We start from the raw sequence: 15,609 nt of genomic DNA, 5'->3' as shown, positions 1-15,609 counted from the left end.
GGGCAAATCCACCTCTGCTAGGGTAAGGGAGAATGCTAAGAAATATTTATCATTACTACCTCACTCTCTACACTTTCCACAGAATAATACACTCTTGCCACTGCGCTGGAGAGGCTGTGAGGAGTAGGGTACATTTTTTCACATGTGGTGGTTGTGTCCTGATTTTGCTGCATTCTGGAAAGATGACTTCAAGGAAATTAACAAAATTACCTGTCAACCCCTCCTCTCTGATCCACAACTGGCATCAACGCATATATTTGAAGGGCAGACTATGTCAGTAATGTATAAAGATGTGGTGGGCCCTTCTTCTTATTGCTGCATGGCTTGTGATCACCAAGAACTGCAGTCAGCCTTTTTTCCTTGCTGGTACCATGAGATCTGGAATTTGACAATGATGGAGAAGTTAACACAGAGACTCAAGGCATTAAGTAAAGGAACTCAATCAGATTCCAAGATACATCTTCATTGCATTTATTTATTGAGACTTTCCCACCCCCTTGGAAAGCAATGGGAAAATGAATAAGTATTTTAGCTAATGCCGCCCCCCCCCCCCCGCTGCCGCCGCACTGCAATTTCTGTTCTCATCCTGAAGCAAAGCTCTTAACCCGAGGTACTATTTCTGGGCTAGCGGAGTGGAGTCTGTAACCTGAAGCATCTGTAACCTGAAGCGTCTGTAACCCGAGGTACCACTGTAAACATTTCTGATAAATGAATAGGGGGAAGAGAAACAGAACATTACTCAGCAAATGGTTTAGATTATCCGCAAGCTGGAAAATCTACTTAGTTACCACTAATTATTAATAGTTTTGAATAAGAGGAACATTGTGGTTGTTTTTACCATCATATATATTGGAATAACAGGATCTGCTTAAGAATTGCTGAAGAATTGAAGGGAGATGCAGTGGAATGACCTCTTCTGTTCCTAAAAGGAGGACCAGAATTTTTATGATAATTGCTTTATGGTGGAATGAATGTGCATCCTTCTCCCACATCCCTCTGCTCCTCAGTGTGAGTCCCATGCCGTGAGAAACATTTCATTGTGTGAAAAAGAAGAAGTGCAACTGTTTTGTAACAGTTTGCAACGGCATTGCTTTGAAACTGGGTGTGAATGCAACTGAAAGAAAATTACTCTGTTTTGTTTGTTACATAGATACACTATACGTTTCCATCCAAAATGCCCACGGCAGCTAAACAACAATAACATGCAGAATAAAAAAGAATCAAATCACCAACAAGTAAGCAATGTGACAATAAAAACAGATTAGAGCAGATAAAAATGGCAGCTAGTTAAAATACAATTAAATGAGAAATGTGGGTTTAAATACAGCAGAGCAAAACAAAACAACCCAGCAGGCCAAGTGGATATTTACATTTTTTGAAGGGCTTTGCCTGTTTGCAGAAGACCATCAACAAGGGGGCTGGACAAGCCCCATCTGGTAGGAAAATCCAAAGTCTGAGGACACATTCAAGAGGTTGCTGCAATCAATATCAGTGAGTATACCTGTATGGTGCATACATTTCTAAACACATTTCCGTCTCATTCACAATTTTGGGTACCCACTTTTTAAAATTCTTAAGTGTAAACCTAAAAACACAGTAACTAAAATCCAGCATGGAGTTTGCCGTGCTTAAAGCCCTACTGATTTCAATGGTGCTTAAATGCACATACATGTGCCCTGGGTTGTGTGAAGAAGGCACAATTCCACATGCAATATTCCTGTAGAGAAATGTGGGAAGAAGATTTTGCAGTGCAATGATTTCAATGGATCTCAAACAGGATAAGATCCCTGAAATGCCTCATCCATGATTACCTCATATTACATGACCCTGGGAATAGGAGTGAAATATACATCAACCATAACTGAAAGTGCTTCCAAGGTTTGGGGAAATAAAGGGAAGACGCTAGAATCTTTGGTAAATCACAGAACTAGTTGTTGTCAATGAAAGTGAACTCCCAGGACAAACTGCAGCAGCCCCAGTCAGAGAAAGTTATCGGCACCTAAGACCAATTGAAAACAATGGAACTTACATTAGTCATGGCTGATTTGTCCTATTGATTTCAGCATGATCTAGGTGGAACTAATTTTCTCCCATTCCTTCTGCTTTCCTGGATTTCTGATCAGGTGTATACATGGAATAAGACTCCGCACATGTGCTGGAACAATACATATGCCTTTGGAAGCTCTCAGGTATGGTGTTAAAGTGATGATTACTCTTTATCCTCCCTTCATGCACTACCTCTGAACATGGAGGTTCAACTTCACTATCATAGCTAATGGAAATTGTGTGTTCCTATTCATATCTGTGATATACCCACTTGAATATGTCTGATCCCTCCAATCTGGTCGCCATCCCCATGGATGTCTATAATGGGCTCTGAAATTGCATGGAACTCACTGACAAATCGCTTTTTGTTAGAAACTCCATTTCACCACTTCTAAAATTGGTATGAGAGACAACTAGCAAAATATTATGCATGTTGATTCCATAAAGTTCCACTGTGCTCAGTGGATTGCTCCCAGGAAAGTAAGTACAGGATTTCAGCCTAAGGGTGAAATCCCAAGATTGCATATCCATTGACTTATTTCTGAACAAAGAGCATGCTGTTAAAATGGAGTAAGGATCAAACTAAAGTTTGCTTATTTTTTCTTTAAAAGTTTATGTCGCTTGATTGTAAAAAAAAAAAAAGACTCAAAATGGTTTTCAAAAGTGACACTATTGTTAATGTCTATGTCAAATATATGCAAATGATGATAAAGTGATACAGATATGAGCATTAAAACTGGTATTTAGATGCAAATAAAGGTAAAGGGACCCGTGACCATTAGGACCAGTCGCGGACGACTCTGGGGTTGCAGCGCTCATCTTGCTTTACTGGCCGAGTACAGCTTCCCGGTCATGCGGCCAGCATGACTAAGTTGCTTCTGGTGAACCACAGCAGCGCACAGAAACGCCATTTACGATCCCGCCGGAGCGGTATCTATTCATCTACTTGCACTTTTTGGCATGCTTTCGAACTGCTAGATTGGCAGGAGCAGGGACCGAGCAACGGGAGCTCACCCCGTCATGGGGATTCGAACCATTGACCTTCTGATCGGCAAGTCCTAGGCTCAGTGGTTTAGACCACAGCGCCACCCATTTAGATGCAAGCTGACCCCCAATACACAGCTCTTCATTATTAAATATATTCTGCAATGAATAAATACATTCTGGGGGGAAATGTTATTTGCAATGAATAATACGACTAAGAAGAAAACTATCATACTGGAGTGTGATTTTCCTGGCAGCTGGCTCCTCCAGCAGGTGCTGATAACACTGGAGCAAGGGGCCATGCTGGCTCACCATTGGAGCAAGCCAAACACCCACAGTGTGGCTCTGCCCCTGCTATTTCAAGGGCATCTACGAAACGGGATGCACAGCATGCATAACTCACACTAGTGTCTAGATTGTGCTGAATGCAAGAGTGTAATTGAATGTTGCGTTAGAAGTGCCTCAGACATATATCAGTATGTCAATACAACCTGCATTCTTTTCCCTGCAAAAATCCTGCTACCTCATAAGAAACACTGCAAAGATAGCAAGTAAGAAGTACAGACTTAAGAGCTGCCCTTCATACATTCCAAAAAACAATAGTGAGGAAGGCAGGGAGTGGGGCATTTGGTGAGTCCCCCTCCCCCCCAATACCAGCATCGACAACCAGCACCCTTAGGGAACTGTTGTGGTCCTCACCACCATGGAAGGCCCACCTGCACTGTCACAGCCCAACAGTTTGGTCTGAGAGCCACTAATTTTCAGGGGGTTGGACTAGATGATCCTCAGGGTCCCTTTCCAACTCTATGATTCTATGATTTCCCACAATTCCCAAGGTTTGGTCATTCAGCACAATTCCCCAGAGCAAATGCTATGTCAGAGGCATGGTGGGAAATTCAAATGGTGGATTGTTCACCAATTGAAGCACTGCCATTGTTGGTCACCAGGAAACACAGCAGAGACCCGCGATGTAGAAGAAGGTCCATCAGAGGACACTTCTGAGACAGATCATGAAGATACCCAGCAAAGTATTTCTTTCTGCAAAAACCTAAAAGTTCAGATGACAGCCTGAAATCTGTTTAGATTTTGCTAAACTGCAATAACTAAACATTCTAAGCAGAGAGAGATTAAGCTTTCCCTCAGGTGAACACAGAGATGAGGAATGATTGAAAGATGAACGTGAGGCAGTTTTTATGTGCATTTCAAAGTCTTGTATATATGTTCCCAAAGGTGAGTTGAATCATGCATTTTCCTGATAGCATAACAGCGTACTTCCTTCCCTGTAAGGATCTGAAGATGAAATATTATGGAGCAGAACTTCTTTCTGTGGAAGTAATTTATGGATTTTAGTCCAAGTGTGTGGAGGATCAACCTCTGCTAATTTTTTGAGGCGCTCTCTTCAACTTTTCCTAGTTACATGTCATGCACACCCTGAAAGTATAACAACCTTTATTTATTTATTTTATTTATTATCAGCTTCAGCCAAACTGAACCAAGCCCACCCCACCCCATGCCTGTAGGCCCTGGGCACTCTCAGCCCAAGTTCAGGGGGACAGGTGGGTGTGAAGGACTCCCTGGTCCTGAATGGGGTAACTGTGCCCCTGAAGGACCAGGTGTGCAGCCTGGGAGTCATTTTAGACTTACAGCTGTCCATGGAGGCACAGGTCAATTCTGTGTCCAGGGCAGTTGTATACTGGCTCCATATGGTTTGCGGGCTGAGGCCCTAACTGCCCGCAGACTGTCTTGCTAGAGTGGTGTGCCTTCTAGTTATCTTCTGCTTGGACTACTGCAATGTGCTCCATGTGGGGCTACCTTTAAAGGTGACCCAGGAACTACAACTAATCCAGAATGTGGCAGCTAGACTGGTGATTGGGAGCGGCCGCCGAGACCACATAACACCAGTCTTGAAAGACCTACATTGGCTCCCAGTATGTTTCCGAGCACAATTCAGACTGTCCGTGCTGACCTTTAAAGCCCTAAATGGCCTTGGCCCAGTAGACCTGAAAGAGCGTCTCCACCCCCATTGTTCAGCCCGGACACTGAGGTCCAGCTCCGAAGGCCTTCTGGTGGTTTCCTCACTGTGAGAAGTCAAGTTACAGGAAACCAGGCAGAGGGCCTTCTCGGTTGTGGCGCCCACCCTGTGGAACGCCCTCCCACCAGATGTCAAGGAAATAAACAACAATCTGACTCAGTGGCGTAGCGTGGGGGGTGCAGGGGGGGCGGACCGCACCGGGCGCAACATCTGGGGTTAGGGCAAATCAATGGGTTAGGGGGCGCAAATCCACGGGTTAGGGGGCGCAAATCCACGGGTTAGGGGGCGTAAATTACTTGCCTTGCCCCGGGTGCTGACAACCCACGCTACGCCACTGATCTGACTTTCTGAAGGCAGTCCTGTTTACGGAAGTTTTTAATGTCTGATATTTTAATATATTTTTAATCTCCTGTTGGAAGCAGCCCAGAGTGGCTGGGGAAACCCAGCCCCAGATGGGCAGGGTATAAATGCTGTTGTTGTTCCTAGTGTGGCCCATTTGGCTAGTGACTTGACAATTGGCATAGCGCAAATAGTCACTTCTGACTAGGGGTTATGGATGAATATTGTTCCCTTTGGACTACCAACTGCAAAAACTGAGGTAGCAATCTCAATATTCCAACCAAACATAAGAACATTGAACCACAACACTAATGCAGTCATTCAAGGTGCCCATGCTAGCATTTGAAGCCCTCAACAATTTAGCCCCCAAAATCTGAGAGACCACCTCCTTTCCTACAGACCCTCTCAGGTCTGTAGCAACCAGGTCTGTAGGAACACCATGACCACCACCAAGGAGACTGATTAGTATTTGGCATTGATTAGAATTTGTCACACTCAGCACAGACCCACTGAAACCAATGGATTTAAGACTAGCAAGTCTATCAATCTCAAGGGATCTACTCCAACTAGAACTTAGCTGGATACCATCTAACAGAAGCAGCAGCAACAGGACCTTTATGTACACGTTGTTTTACGAAGAGCAGCCCCCCCACCAAAAGAGGCTTACAATCTAGAACCGGCCCTGGGAAAGAGGAAGGTGGAAATGGAGGCATGGCTAGGCAGGGCATAATAATCCTTGTCAGGTCTTTCTAAGTACGTATGTCCTTGTTAGCCCCTAATAATGAGTTTATAAACAGTAACCTCGGTGAGTGTTGGAGGGCAGAGCTGGCATATAAAACTTGTTCAGGAGTGACCGCTACAAAGGGATTGGAGCTGCCAGCTCACTGCCTTGATTAACAACCCCCATAAATACCATTCTCTGCCGCCGCCCCAAACTTCACCTCTGCCTGCTGGTGCAGTGCAGCTCTGTGTGCACATCAAGGAAAGCCCGCAGTACCCACTGCATTTTTGACCTCTTTTCTTTACATTTGATTCTTTTTAATGCCATGCATAGCATAATTACAGTTTTGTCTCCAACACAAAAACCAAGCGTTCTGCCAAATATTCATTGATGCAGGTTGCAGAGAGCTCTCTCGTATGCCCCCCGAGCAACCTGGCTTTGCTTTATGTACGATTTTCAATTAATGCACATCTGAGGCAAGGAGACATTTTAGCTGCTACTGTCTTAGCGCGCAGCGTTGGTTGCTTTCACTGGTGTTCGTTCTGTCTCAGGGAAGGTTTCGCCGGGTGGTCCATGGTGCATCAGGAGGAACGAACAACAGTTACCGCTGCCAAAGACTATTGCAGGCTGCAGCACATTCTCTTGAAACCAATTACATTTATTGTTCTTATCCGCATGAGTCTGTCTGAGCAGAGTCAGCTAATTGGTGACTGCCTTTTTCAGCATTCCGATTTCAGGGAGGAAAGAAAGCCAGAGGATCTGCTTTGGAGATACCAGTGCTCTGCATTTGGAAATGCAGTTTGAAGAGGAGAGGGGGAGGAGAAAGCGTTGGATGGGGTGGCGGTGGCAGTGAGTGTGTGTTATATTGCTTAATGTTTAACTTTTAAACTGAAACGAAGGCAAGAAAAATCAAGTTGTAGGGGGGAAAGCACTAGAAAAATGACTTGATTCTACCTTTTTATATTGTATGTATTTACCTCAATGCTCAAATTACAATGTGCACAAAGGTGGTCGTGTCCCCCTTAGCTACTTTTCTATGAAGGCTATTTGGGAGAGGCTATGCTATGCCTAAAATTATATGGCTATGGGGAAATAAGGGGTGGGAACTGTGGGTTTCATTAAGGTCCTGCTACGTCTCCTTGCTCCAAAAAATCAAGCACTCATATACATTAACAAAAAGAAGAAAAGAGCCGTGAACAGTAAGATCTTAAATTGCTATTCCCCCCCCCCCATCCCACCTTTCTCCCAGCACAGGACCCAAAGCAGCTAACAACATAAACAAATACAACTAAGAGCAAATACAACTAAAAGCATATCGATCAACTCAAATATTCTTTTTACAAAACAAGTTGCCCTATTCAAAACAGCACTGAATTTGAACACCTAAAACCATTTAAAAACACATTAAAGAAAAGGAAATGTGCAGCACTCGCCCCAGAAGACCCTGTCACAATAGCCAGAGTTTGTGGCCAAAAAGACCTGGTTTTGTTTTGTTTTTAAAGTATTTGCCTATTGGCAAAAGGAAACATGGAAGGGAGTTACATGAACTGGGAGTAGCTGCTGAAAATACTCCAGTGGAAAGGCCAGACCAGGTTTTCTACATACTGCAAGTGTGGCATTAGGTATGATTTTAATTTTTTAGAAGAAAATAGCCTCCTCAAAACTAAGGGGGAGAAGTGCTGTAAATGCAGACTGCCTCCCCCCTCTTTGCTACCCACAAATTCTGGCAGCAAAGAGCTGGCATTTAGGCTAAAAGGAAACCTAATTCCACTGTGATCCTTTAAGCTGCAAGGTGGATTGCCTATTTGCAGTTAAGGGATGGTGTAAAAGCCCAACGTGCCTGAAACAGTGGTGGGACTGAGAGAAAGGCGACCCCAGATATTCTTAAAGCCTAAGCAGGCTCAACAGGGAGATACAGTCCTTCAGAGAGCCCAGACCCAAGCTGTATAGGACTTCGTAGGCTATAACCAGCACTTTAAATTGTGCCTGGAAACGGGCTGGTAGCCAGTGGGGCAGTTGTTAACAAGGGGTTTCTGTTCTATCTGTAAACGGCTCCAGTCAGCAACCTGGCCTCACCATCTTGGACCCACTGAAATTCCCAGACACTTCCCAACGGCACATTACAGCAATCCAAACAGAATGTAACTAATGCATATATTGCCATGTCCAGATCAGACATGCCTAGGAATAGGCACAGCTAATGCACTAGTTTCAAATAGGCAAACACACATACAGTCATCTCCAAAACCTGGGCGTTTAGGCTCGGGGATGAATCTAGGAGTGCACCCAAGCAGTGAACCTGAGTTTTCAGGGGAGGAGTAACCCCATATGTTGTGGCTACTGGTCATTGATAACCTTATCCTCTGTGAATTTGTCTAATTCTCTGGGAGTGATTTTAACTATGTGATGTGTGAAAAAAGGGCATCCTTTTGGCTGTCCTGATTCTTCCAACGCTCAGCTTCACTGGATCCCCTCAAGTTCTAGTGCATAATTTTGTCTACCTCTCCTCCTATTTGTCTTTTCTCTAAACAAACAAAATCAGAGTGGAATTGCTCCATCCTGTTGGTTATTTTGGTTGTCCTTTTCTGAACCTGAAGGACTGTGTTTTATTCCAAAATGCACTGAGGTATAACAAAGAGTTTTGCATCAATGAGCACCGCAGCCCATTCTTTGCTTTGCTTTGCTCAGAACAAGCTCTAAACCATTTTGCAACAACAACAGAATCAGGACATTAAACGGTGCGGCCGTTAACATTCCTTCACACCTGGACTGAAGGAAATGGGGATTTCCTCCTTCTCCCAGCCAGCATGCAAAAAATGAGAGTGGAAAGGGATTGCGTAGGTTAATGCTTTCTCACTGCCAAAGGTCAAGAGATGTGAAGGCTCATAACCCTCTGGAACACTGTAAGGCAGCCATCGCTAATCTGGTGCCCTGCTGATCTTTTTGACTATAACTCCCACCAGTACCAGCCAGCACAATACACTTGGCCAGAGCTGGTGGGAGTCATAGCCCGCAACATCTGGAGGGCACCAAGTTGGCAAAGGCTGGTGTAAGGGATGCTTAAGCACTCCTCCCTGATTCTGTGGGTGCAGCAACTTGGGGATGGCAGGATATCTTGGACCAGCCCTACCACTAGCCTGCCCAGATCTGGCAACCATCCGAAGACAGCAATTCTCAGTTCATTAAGTTCTCAAGGTGCCTTAAAATAGCTTTCCCATTGATTTCATTGGAAGCAGGATCAATGTAAAAGGCATTAAAATTCTGAGTGGTCAGTGATTCATAACCCTGTCCGCATTCTGTATCGGTGGCTTGCATGCAATATGTAAAATCTACACGTTAGACAGAGCATTTCTATGCAATTATCCGAGTCCCCAGAGTACATCTGATGGATTATAAATTGCCAAGGAATACAGTTCCCTAGAAGCCAGTTTCACAGCACTATCTGGGTTAATGCAAATTATTCCCCTTGCCACTAGTGGCTAAACTAATGCAGTGATGGTGTATCTCATTTCCTGAGCTAGAGTGGGAATAGAACACAATAAAGTCGTGCGCTAACATGAGCAAATAAAAAGAAGATGCCCTCTTTTCCATGCAGAATTAAAGGTGACAACTAGAAATTCTGGAACAACCCCAAATGCTTTTTAAAGGATTCAGGAGAAACAGATGCAAAGTGGATTGTAAAAATCATTGCTTTGGGTTAAAATTTTATGTCAACTGAAAATTGTTAAGGAACCAATAATTCCTATTATTTAAGAGCCAGTGTGGTGTAGTGGTTAGAATGTTGGACTAGGGGCTCAAATCCCCACTTAGCCATGAAGCTCACTGGGTGACCTTAGCTCATTCACTGTCTTTGAATCTAACCCACCTCACAGGGTTGTTGTGAGGATAAAGGTGGGAAGCAGAGAACTATGTATTCCACTTTGATGGGATATAAATGCAAAATAAACAAGATCCTCCCATTTATTTCCTGGTGCCAGGACTGAACCATCCCTTCTTTGCTATATTTATTCTCACCAAAGTACTTCTTTATTTTACAAATATATAAACCACTTCACAGCCTGAAGCCATCAAAATGTATACAAGGTAAATATGAAATAAAACAAAAGCTCCACAAAGGGTCGCATCCAGTGCTATGCAATGCTATCCCCTCAAAAAAATCTGTTCCAGATGGAGCCCCCAATTGTCTAGAGCAGATTTTGAGGGTGCAGAAGAGGCTGTGGGGAGACGTAGGGAAAGTACCATTGCATGAACAGAAGTCTGTTGTGTGCGTGAAACAGCAGCACTGGATAAAACCCAGTAAAACCAACTCTACAAACTCTAAAACAATCAAATAATTTCTACAAAGTATAAAAGCAATAAAACCTTTTTTTTTTTTTGCAGGTGTACAAAATGACTGGGTCATACCTCAGGAAAAGCCCCCTTAAACAAGCATCTTCAGTAGGCACTTAAAGATCATGATGCTAGGTACCTGTCTTAATTTCAGCTGCTTATTCCAGTGGGCTAGAGCTACAGCACTAAAAGCCCAGTTTTATAAGCTAAGCACACACCCTGGAGCATATGGTACTCTCAGCAGTGCCCCATTTGAGGAGAGCAGTTTCTGGGCTGGGATATAAAGGGCAAGGCAGTCACTTAGGCAACCTGGGTCCAAGTTGTTTGTGTGTTGTCTATCATTAGTCCCATTTTCAAAATCTGAATGCACAGCATTGGGAAACAGTGGAAAGGCCAGACCAGGTTTTCTACATACAGCAAATGTGGCATTGGTATGAAAAAAAAATTAATAAAGAAAATAGCCTCCTCAAAACTAAGGGGGAAAGGGGTTTAAATGCAGACTGCCTCCCCCCCTCTTTGCTACCCACAAATTCTGGCAGCAAAGAGCTGGCATTTAGGCTAAAAGGAAACCTAATTCCACTGTGATCCTTTAAGCTGCAAGGCGGATTGCATCTTTGCAGTTTAGGGATGGTGTAAAAGTAAGGGAATTGTGTTGGCGTCACTGCCAAGCATCACTGTCTCCCATGGATCATTGCCATTCAGGTTCTCATTCCTGCTCACTTCATGGTGTCACTGGGCAAGTGGGATTGCTGCTAGGCAGCAGTCAGATCCCAAGCAAGGAAAGGATTATCATCATCTGATCTGCACCCTAAAAAAATGCTTTCTCCAAGTCCTCTTTCCCTGTGGAATTGGACCTAGGGTAAGTGGGATATGCATACAAATAGACATCCCAGTACACCCCAGTATAAAACACAGGAAGCTGCTTTATACCAGGTCAGATCACTTAGTTCATTATTGTCAACACTGACAGCAGCACAATACATTGAGCACAAATACGCCCAGAGAGACTGTGCACACTAGGGTGTGCATTTGTGTGGGTGCCCTTGAATTTTTTTAAAAAATATGCAAGGAGTACCGTACTTCTAACTTCTGTAAATTGAGTAAAGAGTACATGAGTTAGGATGTGTGGATCCAGAATTGGCCCCCACAGTCAGTTACAGACTCACTGTTAAGACCATGTGCATAGAAGACAATCTTACTGGGCTACGAGTGATCGCCAAAGAAGAAAGAAAACATGAGTTAGCAAAAATCGTATTTTGGAACAGATCTTGTTACAAACCAACTCCAGTATAGGAAATTAAGATTAAAATACTTGGAGTATGGGTTATTGCACATGCAAAGAAAGATAATCAATTTGACTGAAAGCTCGGGGAAGGTTTTTTCTTCACTAATCCAAGTTTGAATGGGTCTTCTATTAGTTAAGTAGCTGAGATATAAATCTCCTTATGAGACTTTTCGTAAATAGCGCTCAGCACCTGCCCACCAATGTCCTAGCTTTCATATGTATCGACCAGCATTTCCATCAGTGCTTATGTAATCTCTGATGGAAAGAAGAAAACAGAATGGGTGGTTTTGATGAATGCACTTAATAGAGTTTCGACAGAGTAAAACCTGAGAAATAAATTGAATAAGTGAAGATGGGAATCCAATTCAACCCTATTAGTTCTCCTCAGAAACCCCAAATACAGAATCACAGAGCTGGACGGTACCTAAATTCTGACTTAAGAAGGGAAATGTTATCAAATACTTTGGATATTCATTGGATAAGGTGGACTGGGGGACACTAAACACTCATAGGTGTGCTAAAACATTCCTCGGCTGTGTGATAGATATACCTCTTAAGATATAGACTCATTCCCTGCAACACAACCTTGCCTTCAGATGCCATCAGGCCAAACCTACCACACGAAGTCAAGTACAAATACTTCTGTGTAAACTTCTGTGGAGTCTGGAAGCACCCACTGTGTCACAAAACAAGACATTAAGATTCTGGCACTGCGCTACAATGCTGCTGACATCAGATAATGACCAGTAATATGGTTTGAATAAGGGTGCATGTGTGGAACTGGAACACAGTGTTTTCATTTGATTGTGTGAACAAAGTAAGCAAAGCTAAGGCATGGCAGTGATATGTATGTCAAGCTATGTTTAATTATAATGGAAAGGCCAGTGGAGACGGAAGCAGTGCATACAGTTTAGTTATTTCATTCTATGCAAGCAATTGCTGTGCACTTACTGTCCTATTGACAAAATATTTCTTTCCTTACGCTAGTGATCCTGTTAGTATCAGGGAGCAGACAGTTTATTAGTAATTTCTCAGCTTTCTTGACATGTTCTGCCGAAAGCTATTAACATGTGTGTGTATCATTTTGTGGTTTGCAAGTGCTTATTCCTGCATTTTACAAAAGCTTGGTTACTTTGCTCAGTAACCGGACTGGCATAATGGAAGGTATACAAAACCATGGCCATATTTAATACCCAGAGCAAACACATGCAGTCTTCGGGGAGTAGCCAACATCTTACTTGTAAATTTAACAAATTAATTACAACAAATGGCTTGATCCAAATTACGTTAGTCTCAGGTAGGTACCAGTAAATTCAATGTGTGGCATTAAAGTGTTACTTTAGTTAAAAAACAAAACAAAACCAGAAGCTTTTCTGTTAGAGATAGTGAATATAAAGATTCCAAAGGACCTTAAAAATTTGTTCATGTATGGTATTTGCCCAGAGGTGGAAAGAACATGCTGTACCAGCTGAGGAAGAGTGGATGATTAAATTGATGGATTATGCTGAAATGGCAAAACCGACAGCTGTAATAAGAAACCAAGAAGGGGGGGATTATTAAAGAGTGGGGAAATTTTGTAGAATATTTGAAAAAAACTCTGGCAAACAAGCTTATTGGGACTTATTGGTCTACAACTGAATTGCCATGAAGGATAAGACCCTCAGCTAAGGCAGCCATGTGCTACTACTACAGCAATCAAGGCTGGACCATGACATTTTGCTGCTTGAGGCAAATAAAAGATGGCACCTCCTTTGCATTCTAGGCACAAGCAGACTGGCAATTAAGAACAAAAGAAAAGTCTGCTGCATCAGGCCACTGGCCCATCTAGTCCAGCATCCTGCTCTCATAGTGGCCAACCAGATGCTCCTACGGGCAGCAGGCTAGGTTCAGGGCAGGTTGCTCAGCACCTGCTGCCTGAGGCTCCTGCCTCACACTTCCTGATGGTAGGGCCGGCCCTGACAGGAATGAACTCCACAACTCATCCTGGACTCATCCTGTACCAGCCCACAAACTGTTTCCATGAATATTTCCAAACTCTACACATTGTGGAGCTAATGCAGTGTCTGGAAATGCCCAAGTGAGTAACCAAGCAGAAAACCAAGGCTAAAGACAACTTCCTGTTTCCAGAAGGTTATTGCTAGTGATTTGGAACAATCACACCAAGAGTTCTGCTTTCCTAGCTCTGCAAATGTGATGTATCATAAAAAAGGAAGTGCATTTAAGGGACTGTGGTATTGTTAATGCTCACATGGGATACAGATGATCTTTCATAATAGCAGCTATTACTCCCTCCCCCACCACTCTCAAAAAAGCAGACTTTAAAGGCTGCACTTATGGACAAATTGCAGGTGGGGGCCAGGATCCAATGGGTATGAACACATGGAGGAGGAGGAGGAGGAGAAAAAAACAAAGTTTCATTTGTTTGTTACAGCAGCTTCCACTGCCAAAGAGATAGGTCAGGATTCAGTTAAAATACATTGCTAGCCTCTTCAACAGCAGATTGCTGCAGAGAAAACAGCTAGCAAAGTTCCATTGCCCAAGCAGTTCAGTCTCTCACATTAGACAGTTAGGATTCATGAACAGTTGTAACTTATAGGTAGGTCTGTACTGTTATATACTATCATCTCAACTTGGACTGGTCATGTTGTTCGAATGCCTGCTTATCATCTTCCAAAGTAGCTACTCTATTCTGAAATTAAATATGGAAAGTGTAATGCTAGTGGTCAACAAAAGAGGTTTAAAGACTCTCTCAAGGCAACTCTTAAAAAATGTAGTATAAACACTGACAATTGATTGGGAAACACTGGCCTGCAAGTTCTCCAGTTGGAGAACAGGCTTTACCAAAGGGGTCATGGACTTTGAAGATGCTCAAACTCAGGACAATAGGGAGAAATGTGCTAAGAGGAAGACACGTTTGGCAAATCCTTACTGTGATCAACTCTCACCCGGAAACCTATGCCCCCACTGTGGAAGGATGTGTGGATCCAGAATTGGCCTCCACAGTCACCTACTGTTAAGACCGTGTTCATGGAAGACAATCTTACTTGGCTATGATTGATTGCCAAAGAAGAAGAAAGATGGCTTACGGGGAGATGCATGTAACTGGCTCCACAACCATTTTGAATCTCACACTGTGCACAAAGGAAGATAGGATACTGCCTTATAACAAGTCAGACCATTGGCTCATCTAACTTAGTTTTGTCTACACTGACAGTGACTCCCCAGGGTTTTCAACAGGAGTCTCTCTCAGCCCTACCTGGAGATATTGGGTATTGAACTTGCACCCTTCTTCATGCAAGACAGGTGCTCCACCACTGAGCTATGGCCTTCCCCCCAGGATCTGGATGGTGGAACTTGGCTTTATACAATCCCAAAGTTTGCTTCCACCTGGGCAGAAGTAAAATATTTGTGGAAGAAGCGAGTTCTAAGGAACTGGAAGAATATGAGTCAGAATGGATGGCGCCACAGTATATAATATAAATAATGTAAATAATGAAGAAGACTATGTCCAATCTAAAGTCTCTAGTCAATACCCAAGCCGTCTGAAATTTTAGTTGTTTTTTAATTAACGAAAAAAAATCGAAGTAATGCCAGCAATCAAGATTGGTTGCTAATATTGAAATGCATAGCTAAATGCTCTGCTCAGGCCCTCATCCCAACCATTACCTGTCATTAGTATAGCTACTTGGCTGGCTTGCACTGAAATATTGTTTCCAGCAAAGCACTGTCTGGAACATCCAAGGTTGCTGGACACTTTGCATTTTCCAGTATTTGTGCTGCAATGTCAGTCCTGGAAGGACTTTCCTGGCGTGCTGCGAAGATTCCTCAATTAGGTGAATAGCCAACCTCTGCTAACCTCCAATTGATGAGCAC

At 43.2% G+C, this 15,609-nt stretch overlaps 1 protein-coding gene across 7 annotated transcripts in view; it reads right to left on the bottom strand.

The window, feature by feature from the left end:
* The window catches only part of DCSTAMP (dendrocyte expressed seven transmembrane protein), a 45,373-nt gene that overhangs the window by 14,500 nt on the left and 15,264 nt on the right, over positions 1 to 15,609 (bottom strand). For 5 of the 7 annotated variants that reach the window (XR_014549922.1, XR_014549923.1, XR_014549924.1 and 2 more), the window contains exon 3: positions 211 to 378. The gene's annotated coding sequence lies outside the window, so the exon portion shown is untranslated. Of the gene's footprint in view, positions 1 to 210; positions 379 to 838; positions 923 to 1,370; positions 1,454 to 15,609 lie in introns of all 7 variants that reach the window. The other 2 variants (XM_083621741.1, XM_083621743.1) reach the window with 1 other exon arrangement.

Source organism: Podarcis filfolensis, assembly GCF_964270895.1.
Source record: "Podarcis filfolensis genome assembly, chromosome: 7".
Taxonomy (NCBI): domain Eukaryota; kingdom Metazoa; phylum Chordata; class Lepidosauria; order Squamata; family Lacertidae; genus Podarcis; species Podarcis filfolensis.
This window is presented reverse-complemented; position numbering and strand designations above follow the sequence as displayed.